This window comes from Ictidomys tridecemlineatus, chromosome 3, assembly GCF_052094955.1.
Source record: "Ictidomys tridecemlineatus isolate mIctTri1 chromosome 3, mIctTri1.hap1, whole genome shotgun sequence".
Classification (NCBI taxonomy): Eukaryota; Metazoa; Chordata; class Mammalia; order Rodentia; family Sciuridae; genus Ictidomys; species Ictidomys tridecemlineatus.
The window spans coordinates 6916916-6941550 of NC_135479.1; the positions used below are offsets into that span (position 1 = coordinate 6916916).

The 24635-nt window shown below is 58.8% G+C and overlaps 1 long non-coding RNA gene across 1 annotated transcript; it reads left to right on the plus strand.

Moving 5' to 3' along the window:
• The first annotated feature begins 7476 nt into the window (after positions 1 to 7476).
• Positions 7477 to 16016, plus strand: LOC120884027 (uncharacterized). Its single transcript, XR_005726194.2, has 3 exons — positions 7477 to 7698; positions 9881 to 9985; positions 15385 to 16016. It is a non-coding gene; the product is annotated as an uncharacterized LOC120884027 (long non-coding RNA).
• Positions 16017 to 24635: the final 8619 nt, after the last annotated feature.

Sequence of the window (24635 nt, forward strand, 5' to 3'; positions counted from 1 at the left end):
TGGGTGGGGGCCCAGCTTGGGAAGGGACATCGGCTCAGGGTGGACGTCTGGGCATCCTGGAGCAGGGTTTGGAGAGAGCGCTGGTGAGAGCCGGGGGATGCTGCCCCCACGTAATGTCCCCTCCCGGCTGCGGGTGAGGCGTTGCCATGGGTGAAGGTCCCCTCCAAAACTCAGGAGCGCCTTCAGTCACCAGTGTACCCGGCCTCACGAGGTGGGACCGCTGAGGGACAGTCACGTCACCATAATGCTCCTCATGCTGCCACCGTGGGAGTGGGCTTCAGATAAAAAGACGAGTTTGGCCCCAACCCCTGTCTTCCTCCATCCAGGGATACTCCTTGGCCCTTCTGTGAGGTTAGGGTGCAACACAGGTGCCGACTCCATGCTCTGGGACTTCCCTAGAGCCATGAGTCAAACAAACTTCTATTGTTTATAACGTACCCAGCCTGTGGCATTCTGTTACAGCAACAGAACACAGACTAAGTCTGATGTGGAACTTGCTTCCAGTTAATCGAATCATGGCAAAAGTGAAGGGATTTTGCAGATGTCCATTAGGTCTCCAAAGAGTGAGCTTTAATCTCAAGGAAAATTATCCAGGGGTGGGCCTGGCTTAATCTGGCAAAGTCTCCCTCCCACAGAGGGCCTGGAGATCAGAGACCCTCCTGCTGGTCTGAAGAAGCAGCTTGGGTGAGTGGCGCAGCTGGAACACAATGACCACATGCTCTTGCACGAGGACCCTGAGGCTCAGGTGAGTCCCAGTCCTGGCTGACACAACGAGGGCAGCCCCATGGGACCCTGGGCAGAAGACAGCTCCACCATGGCCAGTCTCCTGCCCCGTGGAAGTTTCTAGATGGCGTGCGGTCATTTGTTACAGAGCAATTAAAAAAACTCCCCCGGGAGGTCGGACAGGGGTGGACTTCCTGGCTTTGATGGAGCCCCGCTGCCTGCCCCTTTCAAGCGGGTGGGGGTGGGTCTGCGCTCGCCTCTTGCAGCGACGACGCGACAATGAGAGAGAAAATTAAAATCCAAGATGGAGCGATCCAAAACGGTAATCTCGGCAAACAGTGGCACTTAGATTTCCCGTTATCGATCCCCTCAGTGGAGATTCTCCAATCTCTAATCACAGGAGGACTTTTCCAATTTGGGCTGAATGGCTTCCCCTCCCCCAGGCCCCTCCTGTATTTATGTGAACCCTCAGTGACACCCGGTGGATGGGACTTGGCCGTGGAGTAAACAGTGCTCATCACTTTAATTGAAATCCGATCTCGCGGGAGGCGCTCCTCCTTATCTCCCTGGAGCAGGGAGCTGAGGGCCTGGTGTTTGCTGGACCTCTGGCCAGTGCTGAGCCCTGCCCCCTTAGCCCTCCCCTGGCTAGCCAGGGGCCTCTGGACAGCGCACGGGTCTTTGGGTCTTTGCTCCACGCTATTGAAGCCAGATTTAAAGTTAGGTAGTTAGTGTAGTTAGGTAAATCGGGTCTAATACCGAGTGAAATCTAAAATGGAGGCCAGGCTGGAAATGACTCAGGGAAAACACAGGACAACTCATGGAATGTTAATGAAGTTCCGAAAAGGCCCTAGGCCAAAGTCCACCTGGAAGAAGTATTAATGAATAGCTCCAGCAGATTTGGAGATAGCCCATCACAAAGAAGTGATAATGAAGTCCTTCCTGCTCAGACTACTTCTTTGGCCCACCTGTGTCCCACCCCTCGGGCCCTCCAACCTACATTCCATCACTGAAAGAACTATAAAAAGGGGAAACAACCGCACTTCCACGGATTCCACCTTCTGGGTCCCCTTCTTCCTCCGGGAGAAGTCTTTTCTTCTGTTCTTTAATAAATTTCTAATCTCTACTCTGACCTTGCCTCGGCGTGCTTCTTTGGTGTTATTCTTCAACATCGGGGAGCAAGAACTCGTCACCGGTCAACAGCGGTAACACTATGGGCCACGGCTGCTGTCCTTACAACTGACCCTGTGGGCTGGGGACACTTTTGACATTTGGTTGGTACAGCTGGGGACGGAGGATTCCATGGGCATCAGGAAGCCAGGGCTGGTGCTGACCCGCAGGACCCGGGTGGGCCCAAGTGTCAACAAACAAAACACGTAAGTATTTATCACATAAGTGTACGCATTTTATCATTTAATGGAAGTTTATTTAAAAAACCGACCTGTTTTGGTTGGCTCTGGCCCACTGCCCTTGACCGTGACCTCACCCAGCTAAAGAGAAGCTCCTCCTCTGGGGGAGGTCGAGAGGCCCAGAGCCCACCCAGGTCTTTCTGGACCTCATTGACGTTTTCAGAAGCCAGAGGCGGGCGGGTGAGACCTGGGGCACATGAACTTGGGCAGCGGGAGGCTGGCGTACCGCGTGCCGCTACAGACGTGCACAGAGCTCGCCTCGCCCCATCCCTCCTTCAAGACTTGGTGCACTTCCCCTCCGGAGCCTCCTCCCTGCTGGGGCTGCGTGCCGTGTCCTCTGGGCATTCAGGGTCAGCATGAGCACTCAGGCCCTCCTGCCCTTGACCATGACCTCACCAGGTAGAGGTGGAGGCCTGCTCGGGGCTGGTCACCGTGGCCCTGCCGCCTCTGAGCCACCGTCTCCCTCTGTAAGGAAGGAAGGACACTGCCGTGTTGGAGGTAGGCCATGCCCCTCAGGGGTTTGGTCAGCACAGAGCCTGGTCACTACCAGGTGCTTGGTTAAGCTTTGCCAACTAAGTCCCACTCACCCAGGCTGCAGGCTCCACAGGGCAGACACGGCCCCCACCCCGGCGCAGCCTGGTTCCCCTCCACCGTCTGTCCAGGTAGGAGCTGACCGCCCTCCCTCCTCCCTCCTCAGCTTCCTCCAAGAAGTGCCCAGGCCCCGCTGCGCAGAGCCCCTGTCCACCTGCCTGCCGGGGCCAGGTAGGGAGGGATCGGCCTGTGCAGTCATGACGGTTACCACGGGCTGAAAAGCCTTTCCGTTAGGCCTCGGCTCTCAGCAGGGGACTACAGGTCTGACCCCAGGGGACCTGCCCCTTGGTGATCCCCAGCGAGGGAGTCGGGGCTTGGCTGTTTCAGCTCTCATCTCGCTTTTCTCGAGTTTTCACAGGACAAGTGACTCCTGGCCTGAGTCTCCAGCCTCTGAAAGCCCAAGAGTCTTTGGAGTTTTGGAAATCCAGCTGGTGGTTACAGTGAGGAGACTCTTCCCTCCACCACCCCTCCCTCCCTCCTCCCTCCCTCCCTCCTCCCTCCCTCCTTCCTCCCTCCCTCCTTCCTCCCTCCCTCCTTCCCTCCCTCCTTCCCTTCCTGTCTCCCTCCCTCCCTCCCTCCTCCCTCCCTCCCTCCTCCCTCCCTCCTTCCTTCCTCCCTCCCTCCCTCCCTCCTCCCTCCCTCCTTCCTTTCCTCCCTCCTCCCTCCCTCCTTCCTCCCTCCCTCCTTCCTTCCCTCCCTCCCTCCCTCCTTCCCTCCCTCCATCCATCCATCCATCCTCCTTCCCTCCCTCCCTCCCTCCATCCTCCCTCCTTCCCTCTCCCCCTCTGTCCACCCAACACTTCCATTTCCGATCTGTGGCCTCACTCACTCGAATGCAGATCATAAAAATTACAATTGATGTTTCAATTAGTTATAATTTACAGAGTGATTACATTTAATTTCTCTTTTATTGTATTTTAATGGCTTCAAATTTCTTGTTGATGAGATTCAGCCCCATGCTCTGGAGTCACAGGCCGCAGGACCAGGAGGGGGCTGGGGTTCTTCAGGGGGCAGGTGGGCGGGACATGGCTCTGGGGTCTCTGGCGGCTGCCCTGGTCCCCCGGGCTGGCCTGGTGTCCTCTCAGGGTCTCAGGGTCTCAGCGGCCTGGGAGGGACGAGGAACACTGGAGGCAGGAGCTGGAGGCTGGGCCTGTGGCTCCGTACAGATGGTCCTGCTAACGGGAAGGAGCGAGGATCTGGGGGATGAGGTGAGAGAGGAACGAGGGAGAGATTCCGTGAGCTGTCCCCTGCCCGGGATGCAGAGCAGGGTGGTCGGAAGCCCAGGGCAGGGAAGGCCAGCAGGGAGGACTGCATTCTCCTAGCCTGGCGGCAGAGGCAGGGTCACACCCTGGTGCCTGCCCCAGGCCTCCTCCAGGCCGTCCTTTTGGAGCTGGTGTTACCTGGGAGCAGCTCCTGGGGCCCTCCCTCCTGCCTTCCTTCTCCAGGGGCTGCCCCAGGGCTGGAGGCAGGGATGGGAGCCTGGCTGGCGGAGGAGGAAGGGGCCTCGCGTTTGTCGCTGACCCATGCTCAGGCCCCAGGCCCGCGGTGTGACGGAGGAGGGGTCTATGGTGAGCGACAGGCTGCCCATCTGTGGGGCCGGGTGATGGAGTGGCCAGGGTGTGGGGCTTCTGGCTCTGGGACATGGCTCTCCATGCTCCCGGCAGCTTCAGAGCTCTCCCAGGAAGGCCCCTAGATCACCGGGAAAGCAGCCTGGCTCTGTCAGCTCCGTGGGCAGGAGAGATGTCAGCTCCATGGGCAGGAGAGATGTCAGCTCCGTAGGCAGGAGAGAGATGGCGGCTCCGTGGGGTTCCCTGGTGGGAGGCGGCCTCCCCACATCAGAGTCCCCGGAACAGACCTGAGCAGATCGGGGATCTGGAATGGGTTGTGAATAACCTGCTGCTGCTCCGGAGCTGCCCAGGCCAGCGGCTCTGGGTTTTTATTAGGAGGGTGCAGGTGTGGCTGGGCCGGCCCTGCCTACCTGGGCCTGAGCAGGGAGTCAGTGTCCACCCCTGGAGCTGGGGGCTGATGGGGAGACGGGGCAGGGGTCTGGCCTAGGCACCCCCTCCTCCCCGCCCTCCCAGCCAGCCTGCCCCAGCCTCGTCTCTAGCAGGGGCAGAGCCTGCAGCAGCTGGGCAGGACACTGGCCCTGCAGTGAGGCAGGACAGGTCGCTCCCCAGGGGGCCTGGAGGAGCGGGAACTTCAGGCTGGGGAAGAACACGGAGAGGGTGATCGCACTTTCTACCTCCAGACCATTGAATCAGACGAGGAGAGTGGAGGAGAGTGGAGACCCAGGGAGGGGCCGCATCCTCAGGGTCCATCCTAATCCCAGACTGTTACCCAGCAGCTCCCGCCCAGCACCCCTCCACTGCCCCGGGGGCACACAGAGTCCTGATGATGGCATGGTTCTGGGGGGCGCCCACCGCACACTCCAGTTTTTACTGAACCGCCAGCCCTACAGAGGCAGACACAGGTTGCACACCACTTCCCTGAAGGATTCTTTCCTTTCTCAGAGACCCCTGAAGTATCTGGATGGGGTGGGCTGTCAGCCGCCCCTGGCCTCAGTGTACCCGTGAATAAATGGGGTCCTGGGATCTCGGGGACTCTCAGGCTCTGCCGTGTCCCGTGTGCACAAGCTGTGGACAGGCAGCTGAGGGGCACTGACCCAAGCCAAGGCCCCCAGAGACCACAGGGAGCAGGCGCAGCTGGTCTCCAGAGGAACCTTCCAGACCTTCCAGAACCTTCCAGCCCCGTCCCTTGCCCCAGCATGCTGGACGTCTGTTGGTCTCGTGTCCTGCGTTTCTTAGGGCTGCCACAGGAAATGACCACACATTTGTTTAACACCAGAGACGGATCCTCTCACAGTCAGTCCTGGGGGCCCGAAGTCCAAAACCTGCGGGTCCACAGGGCCATGTCCCTCTGGAGGCTCCCGGGCCATCTCCCTGGCTTTTCCAGCTCCTGGTGGCCTCTGGCCCATGGCCACACTGCTCCCGTCTCGGCCTCCACCTACACGGCGACCTTCCCTGTGTCCATCTCTGATTCTGCCTCTTATAAGGACCTCAGGGGCTTTGGGACCCACGCTACCCCGGGGGGAGGGGGTGGGGGGGGGAGCTCACCTTGACCCTCGTCTAAAACACGTCTGCGGAGACCCTGCTCCCAGGTGAGGTCACACTCCAAGGATCGGGGTGAACGTGGATTTTGGGGGGACCCCGTTCAGCCACGGCTCTCTTCCTGGTAACGCATCTTTCCTCCTCTGGGCAGCTCCGCCGTCCCTCGGCCCATCGCACGGGATTCTGAGGGACAGATGACCACGTGCTCCTCAGGAAGCTCCGCAGGAGGGGGCGCCCGCCCTGCCCCTCTGCCCTGGAGTCTCCCCTCCTCCTGCCCTGCCCCTCTGCCCTGGAGTCTCCCCTCCTCCTGCTGTGTGGAGGATGAGAAGGACTGGCCGAGGCCAGCAAGGAGCAGGATCAGAGGTGGGGCTGCGCTGTGGGCGAGAGCGCCGCAGCGGGTGGTGGGGAGGCCTGAGGTCTGCATCCTGGAACCCGGGCCTGCCAGTGCCCAGTGCCGCCCTTTCCCTGGCCCAGCTGTGGGGGCCGCTACCCTCCTCTGCTCCTGTCCCTTGCAGTAGAGGCCAGCCTATGGTGAGTGACCGTCAGCGGCCAGCTTCAGGCTCTGTGAGCAGCCATCAGGGATTCCCACTTCAGGCAGGGGCGGGACTGTATCGATGATTTCCATAAGCACATATGAGGCGCTTCCTGTATGCCTGGTCCCGGGGAGGTAAAGTAGGTCAGCTGGAGGAGGCTGGGGAGCGGGTAGACGGCTCAGGTGGCTGTCGGCGGGGGTGGGGTGAGCTCTGTGCAGCGTGGGAAGCTGCTCCCCACATTTGGTGCACAGCAGGTGCCTGGAAGTATTTGTTGAATAAATGAATTTAGATTATTTTATGGTTCACTTGCTTATGTCTGCCAGTGACTCACGCTGGGAGCATCCTCTATTTCCTTTGCCCGTCCTCCCCCAGTGCGAGCACGCGCGCGCACACACACACACACACACACACACACACACACACACACAGTCGGCTGCCTGGCCTCACCCTGGGCACCTGGGAGTGCTGAGTAGGCATCTGTGTTCTGCATGTGGCATGGCTGGCAGACGGGGGATTGGCAGCCGCCGTGGAGGAGCGTCACCCCATTCACCTTTCTGTCTGCTCCTCCCCGGGTGGGGGCTGGGAGGGCCGCCTGGCTCCTGGGAGCTGGGCCTGGACTCTAGTGACTCAGTCTGTGGATCACTCACGTGTTCCCTCTGTGAGCTGTCTCCGTGTCACCCACAAACGTCTGGACCATCTTTAGCAAGAACAGGCACATGTGGCCACTTCAACACGCATCTTGGGGGTGTCTTGGGGGCAATCCAGGGGGAGGGATGGAGCCGGCAGAGGGAGCACAGCGGGCGGTGGGCACAGGTACTGAGTACTGAGTACTGAGTCTCGCCTGCAATCCCAGCACGTGGGAGGTCGAGGCAGGAAGATCACTTGAGTCCAGGAGTTGGAGACCCGTCTGGGCAACGCAGTGAGATATTGTCCTCCCATTGACCCCCAAATAAACACCCCCAACTCTAAACCTGGGAAACCAGCACCACCAACAAAACTGCCCGAGGCGTTTCACCTGCAGTCCTCATTCTGGGAAGCCGGCGTCCAGGCTGCAGGGCCCCAGGTGACCACTAGATGTCAGTGTTTGTCAGTGGATGGGCAGTGGGAGCGGGCGGGGCTGTGGGAGAGGGACGTCCAGATGCTCTAGGGCTAAAGTGCCCCGGTGGTGCCCATTTCAGACACGGGGTGGTCCAGGGAACACGGCGGGGGCACAGGTAGGGCTTTCTGGACAAGGTGCAGCAAATCAGGAGAAAACCCAGTTCTGACCCCCAGTTCCTTACTCAGTGGGTGTTTTCAGGGCCTGTCCCTCCTGCAGTGTCCAGAAGGGGCCACCGGCAGGTGAGTGGGGGTGCCAGCAGGTGAGAGGGGGGTTCTGGGGCTGGCCAGGGGACAGGAGGTGAGAGGAGGAGCTGAGGGCTGCAGCTGGGGAAACCCGTCCACCCTGTTGGCTGGCTCCGTCCACCCTGTTGGCCGGCTCCTTCCTCCCATGCCTCTCGCTGGCCTCTCTGTTTTGGGCTGGTTTTAAGAAGAAGGAGGAGAAGGAGGAGGAGGAGGAGGAGGAGGAAGAAGAGGGGGAGGAGGAGGAAGTAGGAAGGAGGAGGAGAAGGGAGGGGGATCCCTCCCACCCTGGATGGAGGCGGGGCTGAGTCAGAGCCTCGGCCACCCCCCCCTCCCCGTGCCCTCCATTCCTGGCAGTGCCAGGTGCCCAGGGATCCCTGGCAAATGTGCTGGCGGTGTGGTCGTGGTGAGGGGGGGCAGTGGGTGGCCAAGAGGGGGAGACGGACTCCCCAACACCCCTCTGCCTTCCCAGGGGGCAGACCCAGCCATCCCCAAGCACGAGGCAGGGATTGGCTCCTGGGCCCCGGGGACAGCGCCAGCCAGGACCCAGCGCCACTCAGGACCCAGCGCCACTCAGGAACTGCGGATAATGACAGCTAAACGCTCACCTCCGCTCACCTCCGTGGGCGGGGAGGGCGGGGCAGGCCAGGGCGACGCCCTGCCTCCTCCAGAGATCAGGAGGTTATCTGCCCAGACGCTTCCCCCAGGAGCCTGGTTCCTTCATTAGAGACTGATTTATCTGGGTCAGGCCCTGACTCCCTCCAGGAGTTTTACATAGTTTCCTGCCTGTAATAGACTATTCAGTAAATATTTGTCAACCGCGTCTCCATTAAAATGAAAATACCCCGAGGAGGGACAGACCGTTTTCCTTTGCTCACACTTCACTGTGAATTAGCCCATCACACTAACTACTGCCCTCACAGGGCTGCGCAGGGGCAGGGGCTGGCAGGGGCAGGGACTGGCCCAGCTCCTTCAGAGGGGGCGCCTGGGAGAGGGGAGCCGTGGGTCCTGGCAGAGAGTGAGGCCCCTGCGCTCAAGGTCAGCACAAGGACGCTGCGGTGCCAGCCACCAGCCGATATGACGGTGCCCCTGGGACAGTGGACCAACTCAATGCCAGGGGTGAATCGAAAGTCCTTTGGGGTCTGGCCTCCTCAGGCCTCCCTGCCTCCCATCGTGACGCCCAGCTTCCTGAACCCCCAGGATGGCCTTCCCTCCATGCCTGCTCCTCTGCCTGGGCCATGGCCTGTCCCCTTTGTCCAGCTCATTCTATAGAATCATTCAGGCTTAATCCAGAGGCCACCTCCTCCGGAGGTCTTTGTGACCAGCTCCACGGTGGCAGGCCATCTCCTGGGACCCTGCAGCTCTCTGTAGTGGACTCTCCTCGCGCTTACGTCCCAGGTTAGAGGAGGTTAATAAAGAGCCGAACTGGCCAGGGTGGGGCGCAGCGGCGGGGCGCTTGGCTGGTGTGTGGGAGGCCCTGGGTTCAATTCCCAGCACCGCACGCACACGCGCGTGCACACACACACACACACACACACACACACACACATACAAATTGTGCTTGTTCAGAGTTAAAAAACATCCATTCACACGGGGGGCTCCTGATAGAAACTTCCGGTCGTCTGCCTGTATCAGCCGGGGTTCAGTCAGGAAAACGGAAATGCATCCACTTGATTTATTTATTTTTTATGGTACTGGGGATCAACTCAGGGGCTCTCGACCACTTAGCTCTATCCAGGGTCTGTTTTAAATTTTTCATTTGAGACAGAGTCTCACTAAGTTGCCCGGGCTGGCCTCCAGCTTGCGATCCTCCTGCCTCAGCCTCCCGAGTCTCTGGGGTCAGGGGTGTGGGCCGCCCCACCCAGCAGCACCAGTTCTCTCAACAGAAAGGACTTACGAGGGAGACTTGGCCTCCGGAGCAGGACGGACACAGTAAACGCAGGAGGAGGCCGCCGTGGCTGGGCTGCAGCACCGGGAGAGGCGGGACGTCTGCCTCTAGGAGCGGGGAATTCTATCTTGTACCCCGACGACCCATTTGTTCTCAAAATAGAGGAGACCAAAACCCCAGCCAGCGCCGTCACCTCCATCTCCGGGGACAGGCAGGTGACTGGGGTCTTGGTTCCCGTCCTGCCTGGCAACTGAGTTTCTCCTGAACTATTTACTGAATGGTTTCTCTATGCAGGTCAGCCTTGACTTCCAGCTCAGCGTGACCGGTGACCGGTGACCGTCGGCGGACCTCTGACCCCAGCAGAGCTCAGCGTTTCTGAGGACGAGGACGCACCCTTCTGTGAGTGCCGTCGGGCAGGACAGCGAGTCGGGCCCTCTCCCACCCCTGGCTCCCCTGGCCTGTGGATCATTTCTGGGAACCACCCCAATGGACACTGGTCATTATTCGCTGTACCCTGTGACACAGAGACCCGTCTTGGGGACGGTCATTGTCCTGCTGGTATCACAACTGGGCCCTGGCTCTGGAGGCTGGCACCAGCTGCTCCTGGCTGAGGGGGTGTGTGGGGGGACCACGGGTGTCCAGGGAGGAGCCCCTGCTTTGCTTCTGCAAAGTGAGGTCCTTGGCCAGGAGGATGGCCCTGTGGAGCCCCCTCTGAGTTGGTGGGTGGGCAGCCTGGCAGGCGCTCCGTGAGCAGGGAAGGCCCCTCCGTCTCCTGAAGACGTGGTACTCGAGGGAGGACAAACCTTGGTTGTTCAGCTGACCCCCTGGGAACGGTGCTGCCAAGGGCCCAGCGTTGGCACCTGAGGTTGGCAGCTTAGGTGCTCAGCAGAGGTTCAGGTGGACTTCGTGAGTGGGAGTCCCTACTGGTCAGCCCACACGTAGCCTCCAGCTCGGCCACTGTGGCTGTTTTATATGGTCCTACCGAGTGACCACTGGGAAAGCAAGTGGACATCCACAAAATGCATCCACGTGTTTAGGTGATGCCCGAAAACCTTCTCCACAGTGACTGCCCTTGGGGGAGAACTCAGGATAGGGAGACGTATTTGCACTCTGTGCCCTCTCCATCCCGGATCTCTCCTCCTCCCCAGATCTCCTGCTGTCTCTATCTCCCCATCTTGTTCTTTCCAAGTCCAGCCATTAATCACTGCCTGCGAGTCAGTGCAGACCCCGACGGCCGGTCACCTCTTAGTTCAGCAGAAGTGGACACCCAAGGACACTGAACTCCTGCCCACGGGGAGGGTCACCGTGACCCCTGGCTTTGGAGACACTCTGGATCAGGGTGGTAATGGGGTATCCACTTCGGGTCGGAGCCCGCGTATCATGCAGAACCGTCTGCCAACTAGATGAGGTTCCTTTATCTTTACCGGCCGATCTTCAGAACCTGCCACGAAGGCACGGGGTCGTTCTGTGCTTCAGAGACAGCCACCGTGTTCTGGGGCTTGGTGGCCTTTGGTATTAACTAGTATCACATTATCTCCTTGTCTTGATGTCACCTTTAGACCCGTAGGGACTCTCCACTGTGAAAGGTTAAAACTGACGACTTTCCCGTCCACGTCTCCTGTTTTGGTAATGATATTTATTTCCTTCACTGCTTACCTCAGCCATTTCAATTAACTCACTTAAAATGCCCAGTCCTTATGCCCCTCCCCCAGGTGAGTCAGTCATTCTGTGGGCTTATCCGGAAGATAAGGATATTATTAAATCTCCATTCACTTCTCCACTCCCGGTTCTCTTCTCAATTCTGTCATTTTTATCTTGACTTTAACATCGTCAGAGTTGGTGACATTTCCATTCTGTCCTTTAACCACATTTGTGCCATCCCTGGAATCATTTGTAAAGTTGAAATCCAGTCCACAGCATTTACGTTGGGAAGAGGGTGGACGTCCTGTCTTCTGCCACGAGTCAGGTAGTTTCTCCCAGCCTTACCTCAGAACCCTCGTACAAAGATCTCAAAGACTCCGTAAATCAAAACCAAATAGAGTCTCTTTTTATATTCTCCACCCATTGTGCAAAATTAGGCTAGGTTTTCGTTTGCTTCATGCTTAGATCATAATTATTCGGTGTAAGTTTTGTTTCTTGCAGCTTTCAAGTGCATATTTTAATTCTTTTTTTTTTTTTTTTTGGTAGAAGAAAAATGACTTCACTCTCCTTTCAAAAATACCCTCCAATTTCTTACTCAGTCTGTCGAATGCTTAGACTCCGTGTGTCCTTCCTGAGCCTTTCTACCCTAGCAGCCATCACCTCCTTCTCCCTGGGAGTTGCGCGTGTTCTTGAAGGCCAGTTTCCTTCTCACTGTCCCGTGCATTTCGTTAGAGCTCCTCTTGCAGAGATGGGGTTTATACAGAGTGTTCAGGAGGTGCAGCTGTTGGGTTTTGGGAGGTCTGAGACGTATCGTGGATGGTTTCCCCGGGAATGTCAAGGGCACTACTGTGCCGTGTTCTGGATCCCGCCGGGCTGAAGCGGGACCATGGGTGATTTCTCATTCCTTTTGTAGGAACCCTCTTCCTCTGACTTCTCTGAGGACTTTGAGGATCTTCAAATTATCCCTGAAGAACTAATGTTTCTCTGTGTGGGCACTTAGAAATTCATTTTACTGAGAAGTCTCTTTTAGTCTAAAGCTTCTTCCTGCCTTGGATTCAGTAAAACTTCTCCTATTTTTATTCAATGAGTTGGCTTCTTTCTGTTTCCCCCCTTCTCTCTTTTTAGAGAGCCTATTAACCAGATGTTGGGCCTTCTGAATTGGTCTTCTAAATCTCTTATTTTTTTTTCCTCTTTTATTTTTCACCATTTTTGTCTTCTCTTTTTATCTCATATTTTGGAGATTACTGATTTTTATCCTAGATCCCTTCTCTCTATTTTAGCACTCATATGGTTTAAAATCTAGTAACTTGTTTTCTGATTCTCTGAGGATTCCTTTTTCGTTTCATCCTGTTCTCTTTTCATGGATACAATAAGTTTCCACATTTCTCTGATGATACAGTTCAGTTGATGTTCATTTACTTTTTTAATTTTAAAATTTCTCTTTCATTTGTCAAATACCTAATGCATCTCATTTTTTTCCCCCCTGTTTCTATTTAAGAATGAAGGAAGGAAATTGTCTTAGTCTGTTTTCTGTTTCTGTAACAAAGTACCTGAGGCTGGGTACTTTATAAAAATAGATATTTTTGTAGCTCACAGTATGGGAAGCTGAAAGTGAGAGATTGCACAGCCTCACCTGTTTGGCCTCTGGTGAGGGCCTCATGGTGGATGATGGAACATGTATAGAAGAGATCAGATGGTGAGTCAGGAAGCCAGAGTGAGGGGAGGGCCAGGTCTGCTCTTTTTACAACAACTCACTGTCTGGGAACCAGCCGGGTTTCTGTCAAACTACATTCATCTTCTGAGGGTGGTGTCCAAATAACAAGTACCTTGAACCAGGCCTCATGTCTTAAAAGTCTCACCACCTCTCAAAAGTGCCACCCTGGCATGGCACACACCCTGGCAGAGGACACATCAAACCATACCCAGGCCACAGCAGGGACACTTGCTCTCTGGGGCTGGTGTGGGTCTCTTGTCCTTTCCCTGAACGGAGGTGCTGCCGACAGCTCCGGTTCACACGAGGGCTTGCTTGCTATCTGGCTTTGGGAGGACTGGCCCGGGAGGGGGCTGTGCAGCCAGCCCGGGAGGCCCCCACGGCTGAGCAGGACGGCCTCCTCCAGCTGGGCAGCGACCTTGATGGCATGGTCTACACGCGGTGTCCTGGCCTGAGCCTGGAGTCCTCTCTGGTCTTTACTGAGCTGCCTCGGCCGCTCCGGGCAGGATGGGGTTGGCGGGTGCTGAGTGACAACTCTGCCTCCTAGACTTTCCATGAACCCCTGGCTCTGAGCACGGCCTCCCTGCTCCCTCCCACCTGGGGTGGGATCTGACACCCCGAGTCCTGGTCTTTCTGGGTTCTTTATGGTGGACACTCAGCCCTGCCTTGGTCCCGCCCTCCCTGTATGCTCCGGTGGCCCCTGCCCCCTGGGCTCCCCACCAACGCTCCCTCACATTCACCTCCTGGGTGTGGCTGGCTCTCGCTCGCTCGCCCCCGAGACCCTTCTTCCTTTCCACCGTGATTGGCGGATCCCGTCTGTCCCTTGGTTATTTGTTCACTGATGAAGGGCCATCGCTGTGTCAGGTGGTCTCAGACCTGGGGATGAAAGGAGGAATCCGGAGGGAGGGCTGACCCTCGTGGAGACGACATTTTGGGGAGCCACAGACTAGAATAAGTTTGTAACTTGGAAAGGTCAAGTGATGGGGGACCTCAGGGGCCTGGGTATGGGGCAGCTGAGACCCTTCCTCAGGGGGGCAGCTGGGGAGGGCCTCTGGGAGGAGCTGACTTTCAGCCAAGAGCTGAAGAGGAGAGGAGCTGGGTGTGTGCAGAGGGGGCTGGAGGGGGGTGGGCTGCGGCGGACAGGGAGGACGGCCAGTGTGCCCGGAGCAGCGGAGCAGGCTGGGCAGGGACCCCGGAGAGACAGGCAGTGGCCAGCTGGTCCGGGGCCTGTAGGTCAGGGCAAGGAGCTGGCCTGTCATTCTGTTTTGATCAGGGAGTGACATGAGCTGATTTGTCAGTGTCCACGCCTCCCTCGGCTGCTGAGTGGGGGAGGGACCGTGCGGTGCAGTGGGGGGGTCTGGGGAGCAGTCAGAAGGGGGAGCGGGCAGCTGGGCCTGGTGGAGACGGATGGCGAGAGGTGGATGGACCTGGGTGTGATGGACGAGCCGAGCGCCCGCCGCGCTGACGGACTGGACACAGGGAGCCGGGCAGAGACGGGAATCTAGGTTCGCTCCTAAAAGCTTTGGCTGAATGCAGGTCATGCCATTCAGGGCTGTTTCAGGACTTGGGAAAGTCAGGGTCACAGGCGTCCAGTTACCACACAGGGAGCCTACTCACTCTCGGGAGTTCACAGCCTCCTACCGGGTTGTCGGGGTGGACGTGGGGGTCTGGAGATCTGGGGAGGACCGTTGGTGGGAGACGACGTGCAACATCGTGCTAGTGGGTGAGGCCTTCGGGGTGCCAGTGGGTAGGAAAGAGGAGAAGGACGGAGCCCCTGCGCACCCCAGTGTTGGAGGGCTGAGGAGGCCCGTGGAGATGTGGAGGACAGCCAGGAGAAGTCGGGAGGACCAGCACCTCGAGAAGAAGGAATTTCCGGAAGGACCAGGGGTCAACCACACTGAGTGCTGCTGGGTGGGCAGGGTGAGAACGGAGGCCCCCGTTGGCGACATGGAGAGGTGCGGGGACCTGGGAGGAGAGGCGTCGGGGGTGTGGTTCTGGTCCACCTGGGCAGCAGGCAGAGAGCAGAGGTCAGGATGCGGCGGGCGTGGTGGGGACAGCTCTGGGGACAGCTGGAGGAGTGAATGGCAGCGCAGGCCCAGGGCTGTGACACAGGCGCCATGATCGCCTGCTCAGCCGTGGGCTCTTCACAGGCTGGTCCATTTGGGGGTTGAGTTTCTGTGTCTTAACCTGTCGGCTACCTGCCCGGCCACGTCCCCACCAGGTGGGCTCTGCTCATTGGGTCAGCACATCACAACCCACAGCCTCACCGGGGCAACCTGCCTCGGGTCACTCAGAGTCCCCAGTGGTGACGCCTTAGCCGCGATGACCTTCTGCGTCACCTGACCCGCCTGGCCCCTCCTGGGCACTGGGAATGGGGGTGGGTGGAGGAGAGTCAGGTAGGGACCTCTGTCCAGGAAGCCTGATCTGTTTTCTTTCTTGTGTGCAGGAATGGAACCCAGGCCTCACCCATCCTGGGCCGGCACTCCACCAGGAGCTACGCCCCACCCAGGAAGCCCCTCGTAGCCCACAGACCCAGAGCTCTGAGGGTCGGGCTCTGCCTAACTCGGCCTGCAGGCAGAAGGAGCTGTGTGAGGCGACGGAGCAGAAGAAAAATGAGCGCTGTCCTGTTCTCCCCGGAACCCGTGTGCGCCGGCCTCCCATGCACAGGAGAGTCAATGCCTCTCTTTGTTTTAAATTAGTCTGTGTGTGTCTCCGTCACTCTTGACCAAGAGTCCTAATGAATTCTGCGTGATGATGTCACTTTTCCCCATGATGGAGCCGGGCTTCCGAGCTGAGGACCTGATCTGCTGTGGCCACCCGGCTGCCGCTGGTGGGCCTTGGAGAGACGCCAGGTGTGAGGACGGCACCTCCGCCGTCTCCCCCTCCGCTCATCCCGAGTCCTCCTCTCCACATCCCGGGGACAGTGATTTCTTCTCTGTGTGACCCCTGCGGTTTGGATTCACATAGATCTCGGAGCTCCTGTGACAGCCCCCATTGCCATCCCTGCCCGTCACCCCTGAAGTGTGCTTGAATTTCTCAGACCTTTGTCCCCAACAGGCTCAGAAAATATGGTCCCCATTACCGCGCAGCCTCCCTTCGCCGCTCCACTCCTCACTGTCTCGTTAAGAGGGGAGAAAGGCGCAGAGCGCGGGGAGGGCGACAAGGGGCGCCCGGAGTGGGAGGGGACGGCAGACACAAAGGGTGGACAGGTGACAAAGGGCCAGGAAACCAGGTCAGGGGAGGAGGAGGAGGAGGAGGGACGGGAAGATGCCAAGGGACACCGGCATCTGGTCCTGTGGCCTCTCTTACTGCCCTCGATGGCTCCCCATCCCTCAGGGCTCCCTCCCCGGCCGGAGCCCCTGCTTGGCTGACCCTGCCACTCCCCACTGGCAGGCTGTCCAGGTGTCCCTGGGACCGCTCATGGTCTCAGCGCCCAACACGTCACACGACTCCTGCTGATTTTCAGGTCCTTCGCTGATTTTAAAATCCCACGCCCATCTCTAAGAAGATGGTCTGGCTGCCGCGTGGGGAACAGGCTTCAGGCGGGAAGGTGGCCCGGAGAGGCCAGCGAGGGGCCTCTGTCGGAGTCCCCTCCGTGACTGGAGATGGGCTGGGCTGTCGGTGGTGGAGGGAGGAGCCGGATTCCGGATGATTCTGGAACATAGTGGGTGGGGAGTGAAGGAGGGAGATCCAGGGAGATGGAGGAAGCGGGTGGCCGTGGGGTCTGCTTGGCCGCTGGTCCCTGGACAGACTGACAGCTTCCCAGCGAGGCCAGGTCTGCTGGGATGGCAGGATGACCCCGAGTCCTGGCACACGACCGGGTCTCAGTCCATATCTGTTAAGTGAATGGATGAAATCAAGAGAGACACCGAAGGAAAGAGAACGAGGGGGCAAGACAGCACCCAGAGGCCGCCAGAGAGCCCCGGGGACCTCGGCGGCTCTGTCTGGTGGGGGCCTCATGGGGTGGGCCTCCACGGCTCCAGGCACAGTGGCTCGAGGTCTCCTTACCTCTGAGCACGTGGAGGTGGGCACGTTTTCAAGTTGGGAACAGCTTTGCGATTCTCTCTGATCAATAAACTCTGAGCATACGTTTCTCATCTGGGCGGCAACTGCAAGAGCTAGTAAATGATTTGCTACGTGTCCTCCCATGGTCGGGGGAGCCCATGTGGAGATGAAGCCCTGTCAGCTGGGGCTCCTGAAGGACCTCGGTGAGCAGAACTCCTGCCACCTGTGTTGCCCGTGCAGGGGGAGTGGGAGAGAAACTCTCATCTGTGCTCAGCGACCGGGATATTGGAGATATTTGTTACTGCAGCAAATCGATTCCATCCTGACTAATACACTGGAGAAGCTGTCTGGCTGAGGCTTCCGTTAATATTATGGAGGCAGTAATTTAATTTCAGTGCCCACTGTCCTATCTGTCTCCTGATCCAACACTCACCACTTGGTCCCCAGATACAGATGCCTCTTCCCTCCCTGGAAATGAGGTTCCCAAGGCCCAGTGAAGGGGGCTGTTACCAGCTCTGCCTAGGCCCTGAAGTCCTGCTGAGTCTCCAGGTGGCCCCCGGAGGACAGCAGACAGCCCCGGAACACCCTGACCATCTGGGCTGCTGCCGGGACCTCTCACCCAGCTTTGTGCTGGGGGGGGGGAGGCTACGAGAGGAGGCTCCGACCCCGTCCCTTGAAGAGCAGTTGAGTGCTGTGGGAAGGGACGCTCGTGCCCTTCACTCTGGTGGCCAAGCTGGAGCTAAGGAACGAGGGACCCTCAGGGCTGGTCCCAGGAAAGACCAAGGGGGAGAGTGACAAACACCTCGTCTTCCTGTCCTCACGGCCGGGTGGAGGCAGGATGCCAGCCCGGGCCAAGGCTGGTGACCAGAAGCAGCTTGTCAACAAGCCCCGCTGGACACGGGGACTCAGGGCTCCTGGGCAGGCAGAGAGGTGACCCTTCTGGGGGCTGCGCTCCAGGGCGGCCTGTTCTTTCTGCTCACGGGGGCTCCGCTTCCCTGGGTGACAGCGCCCCTCACACGGGGAAGGCCATCGGCCACTGAGGGCTGCCGTCCCCAGGCGAGCCACAGTCAGCGGGGAGCCCAGGATGGAGGGCCGAGGAAGCAGGGGTCGGAGGAGCCAGGGAGGCTCACGGGGAGGAGATCCCGGGGAACCCTCACCAGTCACCTGTCCCCGAGCAGGGAAGCAGGTGCAGAGGACCCGGCTCAGCCCTGGCGGACTTCCGCTCCAGGCAGGAGGAGCACACGTCATGGGGGTATGGTCATTCACGCCCTCCTGTCCCGTGATCATGGGGGCGTGTTCTCCTACGCCCTCCGTGCTCCTTGGCCACTGACTTGCGATGGAGAGTTGGCACCTGTGGCACAGCGGGGGGCCTCTGCTGTCTCTGCGTGGTCTGGTTCACCCTCCTGGATTTCCTGTCAGAAGGCTGCTCAGGTAGATTCTGGCCCAAGGAGATGGACAATCAGAGAGCAGACCCAAACCCAGGTGCAGCCAAACGCCAACAGGCCTCAGCCAGGAGCAGGGCCACCTGAGCCACCACGTCGGCCTAAAAACAAGAAGGGACAATGCTTATTATTTTAAACCACTGAGCTATGGGGTGCTTTGTTACACAGCATGACTGCTGCAATAGCTAACTGATACATCAGCACCAAGGTAATGAGCCTCTGCTTCAGACCCCTGGGTGGGACACTGCCAAGGGAATTCCAGCGTTGGGTGGAGTGAGGACAAGGACATCCTTAAGGCTTCTTCGGCCCCTGGGCCCCGTGGTTCCTTGCTCTGGAGGGAGCTGTGGCTGACGGCTTGTTGGAGGCTTGCACTAGGAGTCCCAGAGGGGAGGATCGATACACAAAGAACACGTTAAGCCTCCCACAGACCCGTTCTGCACCTCCCACCTCATCCCTCGGGGGTCCAAACGCGGATCCATAAACCATTCTCGATGTTGAAACAGAGGGATTTTTAAGAGGAACTTGCTTGCACAGGAGGTCAAGGAACTGAGAAGCCACCAAGAGACGGGGAAGTGACCCAGGGATGGCAGAGGTGGGCAGCTCGACTCGGGGAGGAAAGGACAAGGGCGAGAGCCGGTGTCCTTCAACCCCAGCCGACCTGCTAGGAGATGGAGACTTAGAGGAGATACAGCTGCTTCCTGGACTCTACTTGGCAGAGAGGAGGACACACCGCGGCTCCTCTCTTCCTCCTGCCCTCCAATCTGCTACTGATGTCCCCTTCAGCCAAGTCCAGCTGCCACAGGAGCCTGGGAGTTGCCAGGATCAGCTGCCCTGTCATATAGGGAAGGGCAGGTGAAGTGCTCTGTTTTCCGTTACTTTAACAAAATACCTGAGGCTGGATAACTTTATTTAAAAAACGGTTATTTAGCTCACAGTTTTGAAGGTTCAAGGCATGGGGCTGGCCTTGGCTCCTCTTGGTTGTGTGGTGTCATTGGGGGAGCGCAGGTGTAAGGAAGAGATCACAACGTTTTGTTTCTTGAGACAGGGTCTCACTGTATTGCCCAGGCTGGTCTCAAACTTCTGGGCTCAAGGCTCCTCCTGTCTCAGCCTCCCAAGTAGCAGGGACCTCTGGTGTGTGCCACTGCCCCCAGCTGCTGTCCTTTCAAGTTTACTCTACCCGTTCTCTCCCCCTCTCGTTGGGTTCCAGGCAGCCACTGACTTTTCTGCCACGTCTAGGACCCCCTGCATCTTTCTCGCCCCCGGGCCTTTGCACATGTGGCTCCCTCACTTTTGATGACCACTAACCAGCTCTTGGTCATCCTCAGGTCCCAGCTGACACGCCACTTCTTCAGAAATGCCTTCGCTGACCACTCTTGAGGGTCCTCTGGGGCTGGCTTCTGTCTCTTCGTCCTTTAAGCTTCCTCACGGCTGGGTGGCTGATTGCGATTCAGGGCTGGTTTGCTGTTTCTCAGGCTGGAATAGACTCTCTAGGAGGACAGGCTTTGCCGGCTCCTTTGCTGTGTGTCACTCGCTTCTCTCTGCAGGGCTGCTACCGAGGTGGCCTCCCACAAATACTGTGGAATAAAAGGTCAAATGAACAAGGAAGGGGATGGGAGGAGCTGGGTGGCCCAGGTACTCAGCCTGACCGGGAGCGGGGAGATAAAGGTTGGCATTTCCGTGAGTGGCCCAGGCTGGGCGCTGGACGGCAGGGCGGTGAGGAGGCTGCCTCAGGTGCCAGCTCGGCTCCCTGCGTCACGTCCCAAGAAGGTCCGCGCTGGGGGAGCTGGAGGTGCTAAATAAAGCCCAGGTCTCCTTGTCTGGGGCCTTGTGATTACCGGGTACTTAGGCTCCGCTTCCCGGGCGGCGTGATGAGCCGTGATTGCCGAGCTCCCGGGTGATTTTCCCCGGGAAGGTAAAGCGATGCCTGTGATTTCCAGAAGATGCCTCCCGCTGCCACCCCCAGGCAGGGCGCAGGGCCCAGCCGACCCGAGGACAAGAGCGGCTCTGCCCCTGCTCGGGCTAGAGGTTCTGTGGCCCCAGTCTAGATTCTGCCACCAACGGGCGGCTGGATGGCCTGGGCCTCATTTGCCATCTGGAAGGTGGCGGCTGTGACGGGTGCTGGGGGATGCGGGGTGGAGGGGCTCCGGTCCCAGTGCAGCACCCAGACCTGGAGCTTTCTGGAGCTGGGTCTGAGCAAGTGGCGGGGACAGCCCAGGCCTGGGGGGGCTCGGCCACAGGGGGCCAGGGGCTCTGGTGCCGACCTCTCTCTAGTCCTCGGGTCGAAGAACAGAGCCGGAGAGAAGGTGCAGGGTCACCTGTCCCCAGGGCCTGCTCAGCTCCCAGAGGTGAACCTGAGCCTTCCAAGTCCCCAGCCTCCGCCAGCGTCCCCCTGGGTCCCATTTGCTAGCGTCCCTGCTCTGGCCGAGGGCTGGCGGTCAGGAGTTTGGAGCTTGGGTCCACCAGGCCTGAAGCCACTGCCTGGAGGCTCACGGTCCTGGAGGCTGGGCGGGCGGTCCAAGATGGGGGGCTGGCATGTGCTAAAGGTCTTCCTGTGGCTTCATCCCATGGCGGAAGGCAAGAGGGTAAGGAAGGTGAGGGGGGAGACAGCGGGGCGCATCCTTCCCTGAGGGACCACTTCCTCCTCAGGGGGACCCGTCACCCCTCAAGCGCCCCCAACACTGCTCTGGGGAGCACGTTTGAACCACAGCCGGGGCCACGTGCCCCACCTCCCTGACGAGCTGCACTCAGCGGGTTTCCGGGGACTGCGCGGGGACTGGCCAAGCTGGGCAGAGCGTCTGCAGGGGGCAGAGGCCTTCCGAGCTGCCCGCCCCAGCAGCTCTTCTTCAGGGCGCTCTGGAACCCTGCCCAGTGCCCGGCTGAGGACGGCCGGCGCTGGCCCCGCTCAAACACAACCTGCAGGCCCAGGGGAGCGGGCACCGGGCTGCCCCTCTCCTCCAGCCCCCCTGTGGGTCCTCTGCGCTGGCTGCCGGGGGCCAGGCACCTCCCGATGGCTCTCCTGCTCTGTGGCGGGGAGCCCACCAGCCCCGGGGGCTTCCTTGGCTTATCACCCTGCAAACGGGACACAAAAGGGCTCTCACGTCCGAGCCTCCCTCCCTCCCTCTCCCTGGGTCTGGGTGGGCTGCTCAGAGGTCGGGGGAGAGCTCTCCACCCAGCAGGGGCTGCTGCCTGACCCACACTCGGGGCAGCCGGGACACAGTCCTCCTCCGCTGTCGGCCACGTCGCCCCCTCGTGCCTCCGGGGAGGGCACACTGGCCTTTCTGCCCCAGGCCTGCAGGATGCCCTGGGAGCTCCGCAGGTGCCCTGCGGCTGGAAGGGCAGGGTTGCGGTGGCCCTGGGGTGGTGGCAGGTGCCCTCTCTCTAGTCTGGCCAGGGTGCCACCTTGGGACGCACCGGGCACCGTGTTGGGAGGTCCTGGAGGGAGCGCGTCCTCACTGCCCACCGCGGGGCCTTGACCACGCACCTCGCTCACGCTGCCAGTCTCCTGCCCGGGCCTCCCCCGCTGCCCTCTCCTTCCTGCTTCTCGGGGTCGCGTCACAAAACAGCCCAACTCACGTCCTCAACGCAGGCTCTACCTCGGGGAGAACCCACGCTAAGGCCCCCCCGAAGGGAACACGAAAATACAGGGGAGCGGAGGTCCCAGGCCAGTCCCAGGCCAGTCCTAGTCCTGGTTGGGATGCTCCCGGGGCACTGGGGCGATCAGAGGGTGAACTTACCTGTCTCTTGTCTTGTGGGTGGAGAGGCCGAGAGGACATGCGGTGGCCTGAGTTCTGTGGGCCAGGGGTAGCCTGTGACCTGGACACTTTGCAGTCAGGCAAGGCAGGGCTATGAAGTGACGCAGCTGTCTGGCAGGACAAGCATGGGCCATGGAGAAATTCTTCCCCGTAGCTTGGCCACTGGAATGCTGTGTCACTTCCCCAGCCCCAGCCAAATTTTCATTGTCTCTGGTCAAGTCCTTGCACCAGAGAGTTGTCCTCGCTCCCACTTCCCCTGGCTTCCACTGGCCTGGTGGTTCTCCGCCTCCTGGCCAACTTTGCCCAGCGTATTAGTTTGCTAGAGCTGCTGTAACAAAGAACCCCAACAGAGTGGCTCAGAACCACAGAAACGTGCCGTCTCGCACGCTCTGAGAGCCAGAGTCTAAAATCAAGGTGTGGACAGGGCTGTGCTCTCCCTGCAACCTACAGGGAAGGATCCTCCCTGGCCTCGCCGTCTTCTGGTCTACTCCAGGAATCCTGCGTGTCCCTTGGTTCTTAGGTGCATCAGTCCCATCTCTGCCCCCACTGACCCGTGGCCGTCCTCTCCCTCCTTGTATGTTTGTGTCCACCTCTTCCTCTTTATGAGAGGACCCCAGCCCCACTGGGTTAGCGCCCACCCCAGTGGCCACATCTTAACTTCATTACACCTGCAAAGACCCTGTTTCCAAATAGGGCCGTATTCCCAGGCTCCAGGGGTTGGGATTTCCACAGACCTTTAAGGGTCAGGCACAGCTCTCCCTGCACACCCGGCCTCTTCCTGCTGCACTGGCACCTGGGCTGCCTGCCCCAGCCTCTTCCTCCTGTGGAGCCTCAGTGGTGGCAGTGCAGGGGGCAGAGGAAGAGGCCCACGAGGGGGGTCAGATGTGTGGGATGGGCCGGGCGTGACCACGGAGGGCAGGGGGCGAGGGGCAGGGGTGGCCTTGCTGTCTGGATCTGTGTCTGAGCAATTGGTCGCAGGTGGTGCCCGCCACTGAGCCAGGGAGCCATCATGGAGCAGACCTGGACGTAGGACAAGGGGCGTGGACCTTCCTGGTGGGCAGGTAGGACCTCATGTGACGATGGTGCTCTGGCCTTCTGGGACAACTTTCTGCTCTTCTGGGAAGGGCAGCCTGTGAGCCCCTTTAAATTTTCTTAGAGATAGGGTGACCCCCCACCCTGGTTTGCCTGCGACTCTCCTGCTCTGGGCACTGGCAGACCATCCCAGCAACTCTTTTATTCCGGGGCTAACCGGTTCTTTTGGTCACCCTCCTTTGAGAATCCAGGGGCCTCTGGCTGCACAGTGACATCTGGTCAGTGAACTTTACCTCCTGGTCACAGAGGGTGGTGTGTCCAGCCGCATGGCTCTCCTGGTGGCACTGGGAGGGGGACCCTGCCTGAGGGGGTGAGACTGGTTCCAGAGGGCAGAGGTGGCCAGCGGCTGCAGAGGTCCTCAAGGCCTGGGAACACTGCAACAAACCTTCTTCCTCTCCCTGAGCTGAGGGGCAGCCTGGTCTCATCAAATCCAGATCAAAGCCAGGCGCGGGGTGCACGGCTGTAATCCCAGCAGCAGGGGGCTGAGACAGGAGGGTGGAGAGTTCAAGGCCAGCCTCAGCAATGGCGAGGGGCTCAGCAGCCCAGTGAGACCCCGTCTCTAATCAAATACAAATAGGGCTGGGGTTGGCTCAGTGGTCGAGTGCCCCTGAGTTCAATCCCCGGGTACCCAAACCACAACAAAAACCTAGATTAAAAGTGTAATTTTGGGGCTGGGGATGTGGCTCAAGTGGTAGCGCGCTCACCTGGCGTGCGTGCTGTGCGTGCTGTGCGGCCCGGGGTTCGATCCTCAGCACCACATACAAACAAAGATGTTGTGTCCGCCGAGAACTAAAAAATAAATATTAAAAAATTCTCTCTCTCTCTCTTTTTTTTTTCTTTTTTTGCTCCATTTTTTTTTTTATTGTTGGTCGTTCAAAACATTACACAGTTCTTAATACATCATCTTTCACAGTTTGATTCAAGTGGGTTATGAACTCCCAACTTTACCCCGTATACAAATTGCTGTTTCACATCAGTTACCCTTCCATTGATTGACATATTGCCTTTCTAGTGTCTGATGTATTCTGCTGTCTGTCCTATTCTCTACTATCCCCCCTCCCCTCCCCTCCCCTCCCCTCCCCTCCCCTTTTCTCATCCCTGTTTAATGTAAATCTTCTTCTCAAGCTCTTCGTCCTTACCCTGTCCTTGTTTACTCCCCTTATATCAAAGGGGTCATTTGGTATTTGTTTTTTAACGATTGACTAGCTTCACTTAGCATAATCTGCTCTAATGCCATCCATTTCCCTCCAAATTCTATGATTTTGTCATTTTTTAATGCAGAGTAATACTCCATTGTGTATAAAAAAAAAAAAAAGTGTGATTTTGTTGGGACGCCTGCTGCTCCAAGGGCAGCTGTAGGTGTTAGCCTCAGGCATGTAGATCCCACCACGGGGCCATCCCCACCT